Source organism: Nicotiana tabacum, chromosome 22 (assembly GCF_000715075.1).
Source record: "Nicotiana tabacum cultivar K326 chromosome 22, ASM71507v2, whole genome shotgun sequence".
NCBI classification, from domain to species: domain Eukaryota; kingdom Viridiplantae; phylum Streptophyta; class Magnoliopsida; order Solanales; family Solanaceae; genus Nicotiana; species Nicotiana tabacum.
The window spans coordinates 12,720,301-12,741,020 of NC_134101.1; the positions used below are offsets into that span (position 1 = coordinate 12,720,301).

The window sequence follows — 20,720 nt, forward strand, 5'->3', positions numbered from 1 at the left end:
CCCGCTCTCGGACTGTATATACCAAGATAGGTGCGTGTCGGGCTAACTCACTAAACCTAGTAGCATATTTTGACACCGTCATGGTGCCCTGACGCAACCTTTCAAACTCTGTGTGCCAAGCATCCCGGAGAATCTGGGGAAAAGACTTTTTCAAAAACATTTTCGAAAATTGAAACTCTGTGTGCCAAGCATCCCAGAGAATCTGGGGAAAAGACTTTTTCAAAAACATTTTCGAAAATTGAGCCCAAGTTGGTGGTACTGCATCGGCTGGTCTACCTTCTTCATAAACTTTTCACTATTGATACGCTGCTCCTGACAACTGAAATGTAGTAAAGGCAACTCCACTCACTTCCACAATACCCATGGTGCGGAGAATACGATGATACTTTTCTAGAAATCCCTGGGCATTCTCGGTAGCTGTGCCACTAAACGTATGTGGACAATACCTCTTAAATCTCTCAAGTCTCTTTTGTTCTTCTTCTGACGTCTCTGGCCTGACCTTATGCTCAACCGGAATAATAGGTTGTACTGGTACTATACATGGAACTTGACCAATGTGAACCCGCTGCTCTGGAGTACGGGCGGTAGGAGTCTGAGCTCATCCCCCAATCTGTGAAATATTTGGCGAAACGGAGATCAATCCTGCCTGAATCAATGTACCAAACATGTTCAGGAACTGTGCTAAAGTCTCCTGAAGTCCAGGGGTAACAACAGGTGTCTCTGGTACTTGTCCTCCAACTGGAGCTACTGGTGGCTCCTTGAGTGCAGCTCTGACAGGTGCTCTAGCCGCACGTGCCCTTCCTCGGCCTCTACTTCGGCCTCAGCCTTTTGCGGCCCTAGCAGTATGCGTGGGTGTTTTCTCAGCTGACCCAGTAGCACGTGTCCTGGCCATTTGTGAGAGAATAGGGACACAAAGGCTCAAATTCCAAAATCAACAAATTCGCACGATAGGAATGAAAGAAGTGGAAATTTCCTAACAGTTCCGTAGCCTCTTGAAGATAAGTACAGACGTCTCCGTACCGATCCGCAAGACTCTACTAGACTCGTTCGTGACTCGTAGAACCTATGAACCTAGAGCTCTGATACCAACTTGTCACGACCGAAATTCCCACCACAGGTGTCGTGATGGCACATAGTCTCTAAGACTAAGTAAGCCGATTATAATTACAACTCAAGCCAATTTGTTTTTAAATAGAAACTAACAGCGGAAATAGTTACAAACAACCTCCTAAGACTGGTAATACTGAGTCACGAACTCTAACTGAATACATGAAATGATCTCAAGTATCGAATACTCAATACTGTTTGATTAATAATGAACAGTACAATAAAATAGAAAGACTTCATGGGACTGCGACGACCAAGCAACTCTACCTTGAATCCTTGCGATCACACTCTAACTCTGTCCGAGTCCGATAACTCCAATACCTGGCTCAACACAAAAATGTGCAGAAGTGTAGTATGAGTACACCACAGTCGATACCCAGTAAGTATCAAGACTAACCTCAGTGGAGTAGTGATGAGGTACAGTTGAGACACTCACCAGTCTAATAACCTGTGCAATATTGTATACAAAAATAATAGGAAACAAATAATAATGATGACAACAATAATCAACCAGTGACAGCAGGGCAACAAGAACACCATAAATATTGCTCAACAAATAATGAATACAAGTACAACTAATTAATCAAATCCTTCAAATATAAATTCGCCTAATCTCTTTCAAATATAATTCTTTCAAATAAATATCTTTCGAATAAAAGTCACCATGTGACACCTTATTTCAAAATCATAAAAATACGTGTCTCAGCCCCCTTTCATATTTCCACGGCACCTCGAGCCAATTTCTCTATCACAACCGCACGAAAAACTCACGTGCCAATATCATCATTATTTACTCATGACACCTCGTGCCCACATTTCATATCATAACTGCATGGACAATTTATGTGCCAATATCATCATTATTTACTCACGACACCTCGTGCCCACATTTCATTTCATAATCTGCCTGGCAATAGCCACATGCTCCCAATTTCAACATAGATCACACTATTATCAATTTACCAACAACAAGACAAATTGCATAAGATATAAAAATAAACACAAGGAAAATTATAACATCACATGAAAATTACCAACGCAATAACCCCACATCATCACATAAATATTACCAACACAATAACTCCACATCATCACGTATCATCCCTGACAATAGCCAACCTTATCTCTCCAATAGCCACCCTTATCACTCCTATAATTACCTCCCTTATCCCTCAATAGCCACCCTTATCGCTCCTATAGCCACCCTTATCGCTCCTATAGCCACCCTTATCGCTCTGTATAATAGCCACCCTTATCACTCCGCCCAAACAATATCCCAACACACATAACCAAGGTGAAATACCACCCTTATACCCACATTATATCAACAGTGAAATGCCACCCTTATATCCTCATAATAATAACTCAAATCACACAATAATTTACACGGAATATTATCACGACAACACAACACAATCAATTCTTATCACAATTTCCCCAACAACTACAACCAATTCCAATGATATAGTAAAATCAATAAATTTCTCAAAAATAGTCCAAGGCTCCACACAACGTATATAAAACCTCAAAAACAATCAACAGAGATAGAAAATACTCAGTATAGGGCAACACCTTCATTAATCCAAATTCTTGATAATTATATTAACGCCTCAGTTTAAACTTAGTTCATTAATTATTTGCACATGAATATCCATAATATAATTATTTTCAGGAAATATCAAATCAACAAACTCCCAGAATTTACATAAATATTCAAGTAACAATCACATCAAATTGTCATATAAAAACAAAATCAACAAACAAGGATTGAGGCATGACAAATAGATGATTTAATAAATGCCAACAATTATCCAACACAATAATGCCTAAAACTTTAACCCAATAAAATTTGCACATATAAGCCCGAGTACGTACTCGTCACCTCGCGTACACGGCTTTTCACATTTCACAAATGGCACATAAGACTCGATGCCTAAGAGGTAATTCCCCCACTCAAGGTTAGGCAAGATACTTACCTTTTAGAAGTTATGCCGATATTTCAAAATTGCCTTCTTGCTTGAATTGACCTCCGGACAGCTCAAATCTATCCAAATTAATTGTATAACTTCATTAAAATTCATCGAAAATAATTCCGGATAATAAAATGTCAACTTAAAATATCATATTAAAAAGTCAACGCGGGGACCGCCTCTCGGAACCCGACAGAATTTTCACGAATTTCGAACACCCATTCCGATACGAGTTCAGCCATACCAAATTTATCAAATTACGATAACGAATCGACCTCCAATCTTAAATTTTCGTTTTATAAAATTTCTATAATTTCTCCCAAATTTGCATCTCAAAATACTAATTAAATGATGAAAACAGTGATATATTCATGTATATTAACCAAATCCGAGTTAGAATCACTTACCTCAATGATTTTCTTGAAAATCCCACGAAATATCACCACAAACCGAGCTCCCAAAGTCTATTTTCTATCTTTTTAATAGCTAGTAGCTTCATGCAACTTCTATTTTGGTTTGGACATCTTGTAAGCTTTGGACCCATTTTGGGGTTTTATTTATATATTAGCCACTAGGCAAGTGCTGCCGAGTGGTATAGTTGCTTAAAAAAAAGTTCAAAAATAAAAAATGAGATGAAACCCTCGTTTATATAGTACAAAATCTGATCCCTATTGTGCTGACCGCACAAAATATGCGGTCGCACTCCAAATTGTGCGGCCGCACTCCAAATTGTGCGGCCGCACTTCTGCAGCTCTGCACTACCAGGCTTTAGTAAATTGACCATAACTTTCTCTACAAATGTCCAAATGATGATTAGTTGACCTTTCTTGAAATTTGATTCAAAGGGCTACAACTTTCGCGTTCGAAGCATCTCCAAAGTCATTGTAGATTAAAAGATATAAGCCTCTGAAGTCGGACGAGAGAACTAGCGAAATTACCTTTCTGCGGCCGCGAGAAGAATTTTGCGGAACGCAAAATTTCAACCGCGGACAGCACAATTTCAAGTGCGGTCCGCACAATTACCACTTCCTCCGCACTTTGGGAGTTTGCGGCCGCACATCCGTACTCCAAAAGGTGCCCTCCACTCTTCAACTGTCCCAAAACATCATCAGAGTGCCAAAATGCCCAAATTCGTTCAAAACTCACCCCGAAACTCACCCGAGCCACTCGGGACCTCAACCAAACATACCAACAAGTCCTAAAATATAACACGGACCTTCTCGAGGCCTCAAACCACATCAAACAATGTCAAAACTACGAATCACACCACAAATCAAACTCATAAATTTCCAAATCTTCCAACTTCCAAAACTCGTACCGAAACATATCAAATCAATCAGAAATGACTTCAAATTTTGTGAGGTCGTTTGCTCAAAAGTCAACTCTCCGGTCAACTCTTTTCTTTTAAGCTTCTTAAATAAGAAATTTTCTTTCAATTTAATCCCGAATCATCCGAAAACCAAACTCGACCACACACGCAAGTCATAATACACATCAAAAGCTGCTCATGACCTTATGTCGCTGAACGAGACACTAATTATTAGAACGACAAGTCGGGTCGTTACAATAACGTTGTTGTTCCTTCAAAAAAAATGTTACTATTTCTTTGTTGATAAGAAAAATTACCTCTACCATGACCTCGAAAGTTACTTCTACCACGACCTCTACCTCTGAAATTCTGGACTCTTTGATTTGTTTCTTTAGGATAACTTGTCTCTTCTTTTGCTTTAGGTTGCTTCACCTTTGCTTTCAACGCCTCCTCCACTATTTCGGGTGTGTCTTGAGTCAGGGACATCTCATATGTCACCAATTCACCTTCTAAATCATCAAGTGTAAAAGTGCTAAGATCTTTGGTAGCCTCAAGAACCACCTTCTTCGTGTGAAATTTTATACTCAAGGACCGCAATATTTTTTCAACCACTTTTAACTTCATCTAGTACTTATCCATTGGTCCTCATGCCATTGACTATATTAGTAATTCTTTTAATGAATTATTTAACGGGCTCTGTTGGTTTCATTTGGGCCAACTCGTACTGTCTTCTTAGCTTTTGAAATTTGACTTTCTTTACTTCGGTGGAACCTCGATGTGAATTCACCAAGATTGTCCGAGCCTCCTTTGTTGATTTTGCATGAAAATATTTATTAGATACACGTAATTCAACCTTGTTGGTGAGATAGTAACGTGCCTTATAATTCAATTATCTATTTTTTTCAAATTGCATAGCCGCATCACCTGTTAATGTTGTACCTTCTGGGGGTTCCTCAAATCCTATTTCAATAATGGGCCATAATCCAACAACATTGAAAAAATATTTCATATATTGATGCAGTCTTCAAAGTTATTTTTTGCCATCAAACTTGAAAACGTGGCAATCATGTAAATATGGAGTATCCATAATGTTTTTAGGATCTTCACCGACTCTAACAAAATCTCACACAGGCTCTGATACTAATTTGAAGGATTGAAATACCCGAAGAATAATTTAGGCACAAGCAAAAAATTCAACAAAGACTATATAGAAATGTAATTACACGACATGTCATTTTGAGCATTTGCACTTCGCTCGGTAGTTTATAGGCATGCGTAGCTCCGTATGATGTATTATGACTTATGTGAATCGCCGGTTTTGGTTTTCAGGTAATTCGGAATTGATTTGGAAGAATGAATTTCATTGTTGAAGCTTTAAGTTGAAAGAGTTGACCAAGTTTGACTTTTTATGAATTAGACCACGAAACAGAGTTTTGATGGTTCTGTTATGTCCGGATGGTGATTTTGGACTCGGGCATATGCTCGAATTCGCATTTGGATGTTTCTAGAAGGTTTCGGTACAAATTGGCGAAAATTGGGAATTTGAAGGTTTGGAAAGTTCAAAAGTTTGACCGAGCATTGACTTGTGGATATCGAGTTCGGATTATGGTTTAGGGAGTTGTAATAGCTTCGTTATGTCATTTGGGACTTGTGTGAAAAATTTGGATTCATTCCGAATTGATTTGCTATGTTTTGGCACGAGTTTTGGAGGTTGAAAAATTCAAAGTTCATTAAGTTCGATTTGAGGTGCGATTCATCAATTCGATGTTGTTATGCATGATTTGAGGCCTCGACTAGGTCCGTGTTATGCTATTGGGCTTGTTGGTATATTCGTACGGGGTCCCGAGTGGCTCGGATGAAATTCGGACGAGGTTCAGATCATTTTCGTTGCATAGTGCATTGCTGAAGGCTGCTGGTTCTAGTGTGATCGCACCTACGGCTGGTTCTGTGCAGGTGTGATGGATGCAGAAGAGACAAAGGCGTCGTAAAGGTGAGGTGAGTGCTGGGTGAGAAAGACTATAAAAGCAGAGATTTGGGCGCATATGCGGATGCGCAGATGCGAAGTGATGGAGCGTAGGAGCAAGGTATTTCACAGGTGCGGATGGTGGCTCACGCTTGCGATGTCGCAGAAGCGGATATTTTGCCCGCAGGTGCGAGGGTCGAGTTCTCAACTGATTCCATAGAAGAGGAGGTTATGTTGCAGGAGCGACGCCGCAGAAGTGGCTAATGTGCCGCAGGTGCGAAAATGCTAGCAGAAGCTATAAATCGAGGGTTTTGGTTTTTTTCTTCATATTTTGAGATGTGGGACAAGGATTGAGGCAATATTTGGAGCGAATTTCATCACAAGAATTGGGGTAAGTATTTTTCACTTGGTTTTGATCTTATTCCACGAATCTATCTTCATTTTTGGCAATTGGTTGATGAATCTTATAGAGAAATTGGGGGGTTTAGCCTAAAGTTTCATAAAATCAATTTTTTAGTTTTGAACACCGATTCAGAGTCGTATTTGAATGAAACTAGTATGGTTGGACTCGTAATTGAGTGGGTCGTCTAATTTTGTGAGTTTTGTCAGGTTCCAAGGCGCGGTCTCAGGTCTGATTTTTGGCCGGTTTTGGGTTTTGATTAAGCATTCGATCTTTATCATTTGGAATTGTTTTCTTGGGCTTTATTTGATGTATTTGAGTTGCTTTTGACTAGCTTTGAGCCGTTCAGAGGTCGGTACGTGCAAGATGGCATTTTGGAGCATCGCTTGGCTTGCTCGGTATTGGAATTGGCTTGTTCGAGGTAAGTAACACTTCTAAACTTAGTACTAAGTGTATGAAACCCCGAATTACGTGCTATGTGGTCGATGTTGAGGTGACATACATGCTAGGTGACAGGCGTGTGGGCGTGCACCGTGTGAAATGTGACTCCGTTATTCTGTGGTACTGTGTAGTTACCCGATCTTACCTGTAACCATGAAATTTCTACGTTCTTGAGCTATAGAGATGTGATCCATGTTAGAAACCATATCTAGGCTACTTGCTTATCCTGTTGGGACCTACTGAGGTCATTTTTATTGTTGAGTTATCTGCTTTCATTGCATAACATACTCAGTCATACACATTCATATACATATCATATCTCAGTCTTTATTGCTATTTATTAATACATCATATCATCATTTTCGGGTTAGTTTCATGACATTCTGAGCCCACGAGAGAGAGACTGGAGGGATTGATGACTGAGTGAAGCCAAGGGCCTGATTATGAGTGACATTATGGATCAGGCTGCACGCCGCAGCGGTTATACTGATTTATGATAGTGCTTGGGCTGAAGGATCCTCTCCGGAGTCTGTACACACCCCTAGTGAGTGCGATTGATTTATATTGGGGGATGGATCTTTCCTGGACATGTATCTTGTCCGAAGCATTTATACCTGGGGATGAATCTTTCCCACGAGATGGATTGGCCCTACTCAGTACGAAGTGAGTGATTATCAGTTGATGTATACATTTCAGGATGGATCTTCCCTTGGCCGGATTGGCCATATACAATACTGAGTGATTGATCATGATGAGTGGAAAGTGTGAGCCAGTAAGATTGAGTACTCTAAGAGTGTGAGTACATGAGTTCATCTCTGAGATACATTGTATTGACATGTACACATGATATACATGCATAGAGATGTATTTTCCTCATGCTGTATGGTATCACGTAATTCATGACTTCTCACACATATTGGCATATGGGCATAGGGATGCATTTTACATTGGCTATCTGAAAAGAAAATGAAACATCTTATTTATTGTTGAGAGGAATTTTGGGAAAATTATTGTTTTCAACTTACTCATACTTTTGGCAACTTCGGTAAACGACTTGGGTTTTCATTGATATACTTGAAAGGCAGAACTATTTTCCGGGAAACTATGAATAAGCGGAGTATTTCATCTCTGAATTACTTCTTATATTATTGTCTTTACATTGTTACGAACTGTTGTTGGCTATTGGTGTTGGACCCGACGTTGTTCCAGTTCGTCACTACTTTCAGCCTAAGGTTAGGTTTGTTACTTATTGAGTACAATGAGGTTAGTTGTACTCATACTACACTTCTGCACCTTGCGTGCAGATGTTGACTGATGATGTTGCTGTGTTCGATGGAAGTTGGACTTGAAGACGTACATGCGTTCCGGTTGCAGCTGTCTCTTGTTCATGGTAGCCTTAGATTCATAAAACTTTGTTTATGTACTTTTCGTACTGATGATGTATTTATTTCATACCAGCTTTGTAAATTCTATTCTTAGAAGTTCATGATTTGTACTACCAGTCCTTGAAGAATGTATAAGATTCAGATAATCTCTTCTATTTAATTGTTTTATTAATTTCATTGGAATTGAATATTGTTAATTGGCTTACCTAGCGGGTTGGGGCAAGGTGCCATCACTACTAGTTGGATTTTGGGTCGTGACAGATTGGTATCAGAGTTCTAGGTTCATAGGTTCTACAAGTCATGAGCAAGTGTCTAGTAGAGTCTTGTGGATCGGTATGATGACGTTCATACCTATCTTCGAGAGGCTACAGGGAAATTAGGATATATACTTCCCATCTTTCTTTCCTATCGTGCGAAATTGATTCAGCTTGAGACATAACTCTTTGAATTCCTTCCACACATTTGTATGCGCATGTGAGCGCTCGGTATCAGCTGTGCATCTACTGCTTGTGATTCCATGGATGAGGTGCGAGATGTGATTTCTGTGTGCTGATAAAGGGCTATTCTGGAGGACTTGAGGTCGGGTTTTGACTGTAGCTTGCGCGCGAAGATTTCGGTTGTGTGAGCATATGCTTTAGGACTTAGACGTCCGGTAGTGTCTCTATGAGTGGAACTTGTGACTAGATGAGTGATTGGATGGCTATATGATGAGTATGAAATGACTGCGGGATATGTTTCGATAGATCGAATTTGACGAGAAGAGTTTTTTTGTGATGTAAAATAGACTATTTGGTGCTTGATTTCTGTCCTGATTTGATGTACAGTCTCGGGTTATGGGTGTGTTGAAGGATCTTTCATGATGGTTAATTGTGGAACGAATTAGGTTCTTATACCTTGTTGGTGAGTTCAGACTCGGGAAGATTAAGTGATTGCGTAGTAGTTATGGCTGTGAAAGGGTATAAAGAGATGTCAGTTGAGGCTAAGCAGGTATGTTATAACCTGCGAGGTCATCTACGGATGCGTGATTTTTATGATATTGTGTGGAGGATTTCTTATCCACCCGTGGGTTATAATTGTGCTATTTGAGTTTGGATCGGTTGTAGTAGTTGACCTACCTGTCACAAGGGGGAATGCGAGATTTGCAGATAATTTGAAGTATTAGATGGTTTGTGTTACAGGAGCTCATGAAGGATTTTGTTGAATCTCGTTGCGGTGTTATGGCAGTAATAGAGTATGGGCATTGTGAGTTATTATGTGTTTTGATCTATGGCTTTGGGCCAAGTGAGGGAGTCTGCTATCGATAAGTTGATGGAACGATTATGTGTTGTATTGGTTTCGGTTTGAGGTATACTTGTGAATCAGTTATGACTTGCAGAGGTTGAGTTATAAAATGACTCGAGTAAGGAAATTTCTGGATACGGGTTATGTTACACTTTATGGGTATATGGGAAACATTGAATGATTGAGTTGATATTTGTAAATGATGTACTTTGCATGGAGTAGGGATTCACTCAGTTACTTAGAAGTGTGGAATATACATTTCAGTATCACGAAGGTGAAGGAAACAGTTTTAGGTTCACATAAAGTCTTTTCAGAGCGGGTGTCTCGGTTGTAGTGCTTTTGGGGTACTTAAGAGGCAATTCAGCGGCTTATGGGCCTTAGGGCGTTGTGGTTTTATGCTAGGGTTGTGGTGATCATGGTATTTTAGCAAGGAGAAGTATCAATTTGAAGACAAATTTGGAAGGGACTCGGAGAAATAGGACAGCTTGGTAGTAGGTTGGATCAACACGGTAATGGATATGATCGGTTCTTTGGGTGCTTATGATGTGAGGGGTTTCTACAGGTGCTTTGTGGCAATACTCTTGGGTTTGGTGACCTGTGTGGCTTGGTTGATTTAGAGAGATTCAGTTCTGATAGCTTGATTCTGTGTAAATGGATTCCAAAGAATTCTCGAGGATTTCTACCACGGTTTGAGATGGATATTTCCTACCGGCATGAGGAACATGTTGAGTATTGTGAGTTTCTACCGGATGGGATCAAATGGAAGGCTTCTGGCTGATCAGATATGTATTCTACTTGTGACTCAGAATGATTATGAGGTTCTCATATTTTTCATATGATGGCATGATATATGCGGTGTGTTGTGTGGGATTAAGGTTTGCGCGTGCAAGGTAACGATTTAGTTTTGAAGGGGAGGTCATAAGTTCTTTGATGGCATGTACGGTTTTCGATGTTTAGATGAATGCTATAACTATTTGGTATTGCGTGAGTAGAGTGTACATTTCAGAAGGCGTACTATATTTTGAATTATGGATATTTCATAGGTATTGCGACACTCTCCTGGTTGATCACTTGCCGATTTTAAGATGTTGCTATGTGGCACGAAAGAATGGGAGAAGTATTCCTCATGGGATGAACATGTATGGGAGATGTGTTAGACATTCGGGCGGTGGAGATGGGATCAGATATAATGATTCGTGTGTTCAATGGATTTTTTAGATTGGGAGTTTTCATGAGCAGATTGTTTCATGGTTGTGGATTATGAAGTCATGGCCGAAGCTATCCAGATGATAGTATGTGTTATGATTCAGTCATTGTGGACTTTCAGAGGGTTATTTATCTATTTGTGGGTGACAGAGTTGATTTGGGGGTCCATTGGTAGGCCCAATTAGGATGTGTATTCTACACCGAGTCGGATTGGTTGGCTCCATACTGCTATTGTTGAGGGATGTGCCATTCGGTTGATGTTGAACTTATTCGTGTTCTGAAATGATCTGTGAGTTACTCTTCTATGCTACGAGGAGTTGTGATTCATTGGTTATATGCACACATGGTGCGGTTCTATTGAGGGCTTTATAGCAGAATTTGAGTGAGATGAGTATTTGGATATTGCCTGATTGATTGCGTATTGGTTATGTTCTTTCAGGTTTTGTGTGGAATTGTGTCATTTGCCTCTCCGTGGTTATTGATTTTGAGCAGGGTGGCTCGAGGTATATAATATGGACCAGCGTTTGGATGGAGTCACGCATTGCAACGGAGTTGTGTTAAGGTATGTACCTTGTGTTAGAATCATGTGATGGTTCTACATTTTGTTTTGGATTTTCAGCATTTCGTTGTGGCGGTACTTTTTAATCTTGCGGGGTAGTTCTCTCATTTGAGTAATTTTCCATTACTAAGTACATTTGAATTGTTGCGTATTGGTGCACGAATGGCACGGTTTGTGGCTCTGGGCAGTATTGGTGTGACATGTTAGTAAAATAGCTGGTATTTGATAAGATGAGGTCGTCGGACCTAGAATGGGTGCTATCGGATCTGATTGCGGTATATTTGAAAGGATAATGTTGCTGATCAGCTTAGAAATTGGCTATAGTTCTTGTTGAAGGAGAGGGAGCTCCATGACTTGTTGATCTGATGAATGGTTATGAGTTTTTGCGTGTCTCTTTCATCATCGGCAGTGTACGAAGGTTTTTTAACGAGGTTTTGTTTGATATGAGGTTTATTACCAGCATTGGGTTGTTTTGAGCAACTACTGTGATTGGAAATTTTGCCATGAGTATTTGAGTTATGTGATATTTCCGGTGATTGTGTCTTGGGTTATTGGTTATGGCTTGATGCAGTTTGTTCAGAATTATACAGTATATGGATGCGAGATTCGGGTCTTAAAGGAAGTTCCGGATGTAGGAAATTGGATTCTAAGGCTTATGGGCTAGGTCGAATTAAGTAATTTCAGTTATGTTGTGTTATCAGACATATATAGGATAGGGTGACGTGGGATCACCCCCGGGTATATGCATGGTAAGGTTACACGGTGGTTTGATGGCTTTGGGAACAACTCTTGGCACATTCGAGGACAAACGTATGTTTAAGTGGGGGAGGATGTAACGACCCGATCGATCGTTTTGAGCATTTGCACTTCGCTCGATAGTTTACAGGCATGAGTAGCTCCTTATTATGTATTATGACTTATGTGAATCGTCGGTTTTGGTTTTCAGGTTATTCGGAATCGATTAGGAAGAATGAATTTCATTGTTGAAGCTTTAAGTTGAAAGAGTTGACCAAGTTTGACTTTTTTGTGAATTTGACCCCAGAACTGAGTTTTGATGGTTCCGTTAGGTCCGGATGGTGATTTAGGACTTAGGGCATATGCCCGTATTCGCATTTGGATGTTTCTAGAAGGTTTCGGTATAAAATGGCAAAAATTAGGAATTTGAAGGTTTGGAAAGTTCAAAAGTTTGACCGAGAGTTGACTTGTGGATATCGGGTTCGGATTGTGGTTTCGGGAGTTGGAATAGCTTCGTTATGTCATTTGGGCTTGTGTGCAAAATTTGGGTTCATTCCGGATTGATTTTCTATGTTTCAGCACGAGTTTTGGAGGTTGAAAAATTTAAAAGTTTATTAAGTTTGATTTGAGGTACGATTCGTCAATTCGATGTTGTTATGTATGATTTGAGGCCTCGAGTAGGTCCGTGTTATGTTATTGGACTTGTTGGTATATTCGTACGGGGTCTCGAGTGGCTCTGATGAAATTCAGACGAGGTTCGGATCACTTTTGTTGCATAGTGCATTGCTGAAGGCTGCTGGTTTTGGTGTGATCGCACCCGCGATTGGTTTTGCGTAGGTGCGATGGCCGCAGAAGTGACAAAGGCGTCACAGAGGCGAGGTGAGTGTTGTTTGAGGAAGACCGCAGAAGCGGAGATTTGGGCGCATATGCAGATGCGCATGAGCGAAGTGATGGAGTGTAGGAGCAAGGTATTTCACAGGTGCGGATGGTGGCTCGCACATGTGATGTCGCAGAAGCGGATATTTTGTCCACAGGTACGAGGATTGAGTTCTCAACTGATTCCGTAGAAGAGGAGGTTATGTCGCAGAAGCGACGCCACAGAAGCGGCTAATGTGCCGCAGGTGCGAAAATGTTGGCAGAAGCTATAAATCAAGGGTTTTGGTTTTTTCTTCATATTTTGAGATGTGGGACTCGGATTGAGGCGATTTTTGGAGAAAATTTCCTCACAAGGATTGGGGTAAGTATTCTACACTTGTTTTGATCTTATTCCACGAATCTATCTTCATTTTTGGCAATTGGTTAATGAAGTTTAAAGAGAAATTGTGGGTTTTAGCTTAAAGTTTCATAAAACGAATTTTTGAGTTTTGAACACCGATTCAGAGTCAGATTTGAATGAAACTAGTATGGTTGGACTCGTAATTGAGTGGGTTGTCGGATTTTATGAGTTTTGTCGGGTTCCGAGGCACGGGCCCAGGGGTGACATTTGACCGGTTTTGGATTTTGATTAAGGATTCGATCTTTATCATTTGGAATTGTTTTCTTGGGCTTTATTTGATGTATTTGAGTTGCTTTTGGCTAGTTTTGAGCCGTTCGTAGGTCGGTACGCGCGAGATGGCATTTTGGAGTATCGCTTGGCTTGCTCGGTATTGGAATTGGCTTGTTTGAGGTAAGTAACACTTCTAAACTTAGTGCTGAGTGTATGAAAACCCGAATTACGTGTTATGTGGTCGATGTTGAGGTGACGTACATGCTAGGTGATAGGCGTGTTGGGGTGCACCGTGTGAAGTGTGACTCCGTTAATCTGTGGTACTGCGTAGTTACCTGATCTTACCTGTAACCATGAAATTTCTACGTTCTTGAGCTATTGAGCTGTGATCCATGTTAAAAACCATGTCTAGGCTACTTACTTATCCTGTTGGGACCCACCGAGGTCATTTCTGTTGTTGAGTTATCTGCTTCTATTGCATTACATACTCAGTCATACACATTCATATGCATATCATATCTCAGTCTCTGTTGCTATTTATTGATACATCATATCATCATTTTCGGGCTAGTTTCATGACATTGTGAGCCTACAAGAGAGAGACTGGAGAGATTGATGAATGAGTGAAGCCAAGGGACTGATTATGAGTGACATTATGGGATCGGTGTCACAACCCAAAGGTTATACTGATTTATGATAACGCTTGGGCTGAAGGAGCCCCTCAGGAGTCTGTACACACCCTAGTGATTGCGATTGATTTATATTGAGGGATGGATCTTCCCTAGATATGGATCTTGTCCGAAGCATTTATATTGAGGTATGGATCTTCCCTGGACATGTATCTTGTCCGAAGCATTTATACCTGGGGATGGATCTTCCCCACGGGCTGGATTGGCCCTACTCAATACTGAGTGACTGATGATCAATTGATGTATACATTCCGGGATGGATCTTCCCCACGGGCTGGATTGGCCCTACTCAATACTGAGTGACTGATGATCAATTGATGTATACATTCCGGGATGGATCTTCCCTGGGCCGGATTAGCCATATAGAGTACTGAGTGATTGAGCATGATGAGTGAAAAGTGTGAGCCAGTAAGATTGAGTACTCTCAGAGTGTGAGTACATGAGTTCATCTATGAGATACATTGCATTGACATGCACACATGATATACATGCATAAAGATGTATTTTCCTCATATTGTATGGTATTATGTCATTCATGACTTCTCACACATATTGGCATATGAGCATAGAGATGCATTTTACATTGGCTACCTGGAAAGAAAATGAAACATCTTATTTATTGTTGAGAGGATTTTTGGAAAAATTACTGTTTTCAAACTTACTCATACTTTTGGCAATTTCGGTAAACGACTTGGGTTTTCACTGATATACTTGAAAGGCAGATCTATTTTCCGGGAAACTATGAATAAGGTGAGCATTGCATCTCTGAATTACTTCTTTTATTACTTGCTTTACGTTATTACGAACTGTTGTTGGCTATTGGTGTTGGACCCGACCTTGTTCCAGCTCGTCACTACTTTCAACCTAAGGTTAGGTTTGTTACTTATTGAGTATATGGGGTCGGTTGTACTCATACTACACTTCTGCACCTTGCGTGCAGATGTTGACTGATGATGTTGTTGTGTTCGACGGGAGCTGGACTTGAAGACGTACCTGCGTTCCGGTTGTAGCTGCCTCTTGTTCATGGGAGTCTTAGATTCATAAAACTCTGTTTATGTACTTTTCGAACAGATGATGTATTTATTTCATACCAACTTTGTAAATTCTATTCTTAGAAGCTCATGATTTGAGCTATTCTTAATTTGCTTACCTAGCGGGTTGGGGTTAGGTGCCATCACGACTAGTTGGATTTTTGGTCGTGACAAGAAGAAATTTATTAAACTAGGGAGAAAACGTGGTAGGAGATTTTTTCACTATTCATAAACTCTTGAATCTCTCTACAAGAAAACAAGTTGTTGCACCCATATTTATAATACTACAAAATCAAAAACCTATTCCAATATAAAATTAGTAAACAAAGCCTAACTAGACATGAATTAAATAAACTATCAAATATCAAATTTTAGACAACTTAGAAATACTAATTAATCTTGGTTTAGTTTCCAACATATTCTTTACGTATCCTAATGATGTTGGCTGCAAAATGAATGTGTTTTATGAGTACCTCTTTGTTATAATATAATGAATAATACTCTAATTTCATACTTGGGGTATGATTTTATATATTCTCGATTTCCTCTGGTGTGCCTGTTTGTTTTAATAGAATGAACAATATAATATTTTATATATTTGTATGAGTACCTCATGGGTTTTAATAGAACGAACACTACTTTAAATTCCATATTTGGGTATGATTTTGTACATTTTGTTTCCTCTGGTGTGCCTATATAGTGACGTCCACTGTTTTCTTTTTCTCTTTGGTTTATTCGAGGAGGAGCTAATAAAGGAAAAGATATTTTTTGGGGATTTGTTTGTCGAACTTAAGTGGAGAAGTATGATAATTTTACATAATTAATTTTAGGAGTAAGAATGGAGTTTCCACTGGCATGAAAATGGGTGTAATTTAAAAAGGAGAGTAATTTTTTATAATTTCCTTTTTGTATTTGCTGAAATTTTGTTGAAAATAATGATATGCTGAATAGGGGGGAAAATAAAAAGGAAAACATAAGAATAGATAACTAAGAAAAACAGAGATGAAACAAAAAGGGAAAAGAAGATGAATGTGTGGCCGATTGTCCATTTTCTTCTGCTTCCCTTTGTTTTAGAAGTGTAAAAGTAGGAGAAATTTTATACTGTCTTTTGTGGGAAGAGGATCAAATATATAGAACTTAATTCAAACACCAATACTTGTTAATTATATATATATATATATATATATATATATATATATATATATGGATGAGCATATGAAAAGGAGCAATTGCTAAAGGAGTAAAGCATATATGAAAAAGCAGAAAGTTAATAAAATTATGCTTGTGCATGATATTTTTTTTTCCTTCTAATTTCTTTTAACAAAGTCAAATTGGATGATCAATTTATTCAGCGAAAGATTCGAGGAGAGATACTTTAAATTTTACTTGAGTTATCAGCAACAAGACACAAGAGACACACAAGACCTGTTCTATAGCAACTTGCTTCCAGTTTTGGATGCCTGCACCAAAAGCATCTGATCGACTGGAATGTAGGTACATTCCAAGAAAACTATTTCAACCTTGCATTTGATGTGCATATACACATTGTTTTCGGTTCTATACATACTTTATATTTTGATAAACTCTTTCCTGAATTGGATATGCTGAGAACTCTTTCATGTTACCTTTTCCCTGCCTTATTAATCTTGATAAATGTTCTGTATTCAGTATTGAGGTAAAGAAGATCTTTTGGCATTATGGTTGCTATTTGGAAGACGGACATAGAGCATATTTATATTTGCAGTCTTGGGTGTATGATACTGTAGCTTTGTAACAATACATGTATGATGTTTGTATAGGGTTACATAACACTCTAGAGCAACAACAGATTGTTGCAAATGTGAGGGACCGCTAAAATGAGGAAGAGTCCTACAAAAAGGTTGCAGAAGATTATGAAGGGTTTTCATATAGTGTGACAAGGAACGAAGGTCTTGTAGCTTTTGTCCAAAAAATACTCATATATTACCATTTGAAGCAAACTCAATAGTACTAAAGTGAAAAATATTGTGTGAAAAGCTTGTAAGCATCACATAGTCTAAGCAAATCTATGTCATTCTTTTTTTCTTTTTTTTTTGATAAGTGAATGCACATTGTAATTTATTTAACACTCAACAGAATATGCAATATTCATGATTTCTATTTACAGCAATCATTAATTTTATTGGCAAAGTGGGGAATTAATTATTTCTGTTGCTCTGTAAATGCATAACCTCCAATCGGTCACTTATATTAGGAAGAAGTTCAGAGATCATATCATGTTACAGACCTATATAAAGTACTAAGATATCATCGATGGTTATATATGATATTTCAGTACCTTCCTCAGTTGACCATGGTACCAGAGTTTTCATGAAGTTAGATGATAAACTTAGCTCTTAATTTCAAATTTTCTGTTTTATCGACTATAGTTACAAAAAGATTATTTATAAATTCAATATTGTTTTTAACGACCGGAAATGGGAAAGAACTAATATTATGAACAGGAGGAAACACGACTCAAAATCCAACTAGTCGTGGAGACACCTAACCCAACCCGCTAGGTAAGCCAACTAGTCACGACTCCTGTTCATAATATTTGTAATATTTCGTGGTATCACGACTCAAAATCCAACTAATCGTGATGACACCTAACCTAACCCGCTAGGTAAGCCAATTAACAACTATCAAATTTCCAATAATATTAATAAGACAATTATTCAAAAGAAATATCTGAATCTAATACATTCACCAAGAACTGGTAGTATAAATCATGAGCTTCTAAGAATAGAGTTTACAAAGCGGAAATAAAATAAATACATAGTATGTTTGAATAGTACATAAACAAAGTTTTACATATCTAAAGCTACCACGAACAAGAGGCAGCTACAGCCGGGACGCAAGTACATCTTCAATCCAGCTCCCATCGAACACAGCAACAACAACAGCCAACATCTGCACGCAAAGTGCAGAAGTATAGTATGAGTACAACCGACCCCATGTAATCAATAAGTAACAAACCTAACCTCTGGTTGAAAGTAGTGACGAGCTAGCAGAGAGGTCGGGGCCAATACCAATATTCCACAACAGTTCATAACAACATAAAATAGGTAATACCAGAAGTAACCCAACAATCAAATGTTAAAAAAAAATATGATTTCTGAAAATAGTTCCGCCTTTCGAGTACTTCAATGAAAACCCAAATCGTTTACCAAGAGTTACCAAAAATATGAATAAGTTTGAAAACAATAATTTTCCAAAAATCCTTTCCATAATAAATAAGATGTTTCATTTTCTTTCCAGATAACCAGTGTAAAACTAATGCATCACTATTCTCACTTATCAACGTGTGTGAGAAAGCATGAATGAGGTGATACCGTACATGAGAAAAATACATCTTTATGTCTGTATGTCATGTGTGCATGTCAATGCAATGCCACTCAGAGATGAACTCATGTACTCATACTCTCAGAGTACTCAATCTCACTCTCTTGCATTCTCTCTCACTATGCTCAAGGCTCAGCACACTCAATCACTCAGCGCTGTATAATACCCGTTGCGGCGTGCAGCCCGGTCCACATATATATATAGTCGACTGCACTCACTGGGGGTGTGCAAACTCCGTAGGGCTCCTTCAACCCAAGCGCTATATTGTTGCGGCGTGCAACCCGATCCAATATTGTTGTGGCGTGCAACCCGATCCAATAAAATATATATATAGCCCGAAGGCTTGTTGCGGCGTGCAACTCGATCCATATAAAATATAATCAATATCATATGCTGCGGCGTGCAGCTCGATCCCAAAATGTCACTCTCACTTAGACCCTCGGCCTCACTCTGTCATCAATCTATCCAGTCTCACTCACGGGCTCACAATGCCATGAAACTAGCCCGACAACAATGATATGATGTATCACTAAACAACAGCGGAGACTGAGATATGATATGAATGCATGAATATGACTGAGTATAATATATCAATGAAATCAATGAGATGACATCAAGAAACGACCACTATGGATCCTAACAATATCAGCATAAAGCCTAAACATAATATTTAGCATGATTGACAGCTTAACTACTTTATCACATGGTGCTAACACAGATATCAACAAAATAGGGCCACTATACAGTGCCATGGAAACAACAGAGTCACAATTCACAGGGTGCACTCCCACACGCCCATCACCTAGCATTTGTGTCACCTCAATACCAATCACATAATACGTAATTTGGAGTTTCATACCCTCAGCACTAAGATTAAAAGAGTTACTTACCTCGAACAAGACAATACCAATGCCGAGCAAGCCAAACGATGCTCCAAAATACTATCCCACGCGTTCCGACCTCCGAACGGCTCAAACTAACCAAAAATAACTAAAATACATCAAACAATGATAAAGGAACCAATCCTGATCGAAAAAGATCAAATCTTGAATCAAAAGCCCAAAATCGGCCAAAACCCCAACCCGGGCCCGCACCTCGGAACCTGGCAAAATTTTTAAAATCCAATAACCCATTCAATTACAAGTCCAACCATACTAGTTTCACTCAAATCCTACCCCAATTCGATGTTCAAAACTCAAAAATTCATATTATGAAACTTTAGGACAAAACCCCCAATTTCCTCTTTAAAATTCATCATCCAAAAGCTAAAATCGAAGATAGATTCATGGAATATAACCAAACCCGAGTAGAGAACACTTACCCCAATTCATATGGTGAAAATTGCTTCAAGAATCACCTTAATCCGAGCTCCACAGCTCCCAAAATGTAAAAATGGCTGAAACCCTCGAAATAGAGTACTTTATAATAACTGAGCGAATCAATGAATCACGATCGCGGAAATACCTTCGCAATCGCGAAGAAGAAAATGCACTGCCCCTGAAAATACACTACGCGATTGATGAATAAGCTATGCGATCGCGAAGCACAAACTGCTCAGTCTCGAAAAGAACCTAAGCGAACACAGCCCCAGGCTCACGAACGCGATAAAGAAGCCCTGAAGACCTGCCCAGCTTAGCTCTACAATGCGAACGTGTGCACACCTATGCGAACGCGAAAAGTCTTCAACAAAATATATGCGATCGCTTCTGGCCCATTGCGACCGCGAATAAGAAACAACCACGGACCTCCAAATCACAATCCAGACGTGCTCCTTAGTTCAAAATCACCCAATGGA

The 20,720-nt window shown here is 39.2% G+C and overlaps 1 long non-coding RNA gene across 2 annotated transcripts in view; it reads left to right on the forward strand.

The window, feature by feature from the left end:
- The window catches only part of LOC107829770 (uncharacterized), a 30,182-nt gene extending 14,347 nt beyond the window's left edge, over positions 1-15,835 (forward strand). Inside the window, exons 4-7 of one of the 2 annotated variants that reach the window (XR_012704838.1) lie at positions 5,716-6,740; positions 7,084-7,170; positions 8,495-14,022; positions 15,472-15,835. This is a non-coding gene — a long non-coding RNA (uncharacterized LOC107829770). Of the gene's footprint in view, positions 1-5,715; positions 6,741-7,083; positions 7,171-8,494; positions 14,023-15,471 lie in introns of those variants that run through there. The other variant, XR_012704839.1, reaches the window with a different exon arrangement.
- The last annotated feature ends 4,885 nt before the right edge of the window (positions 15,836-20,720 follow it).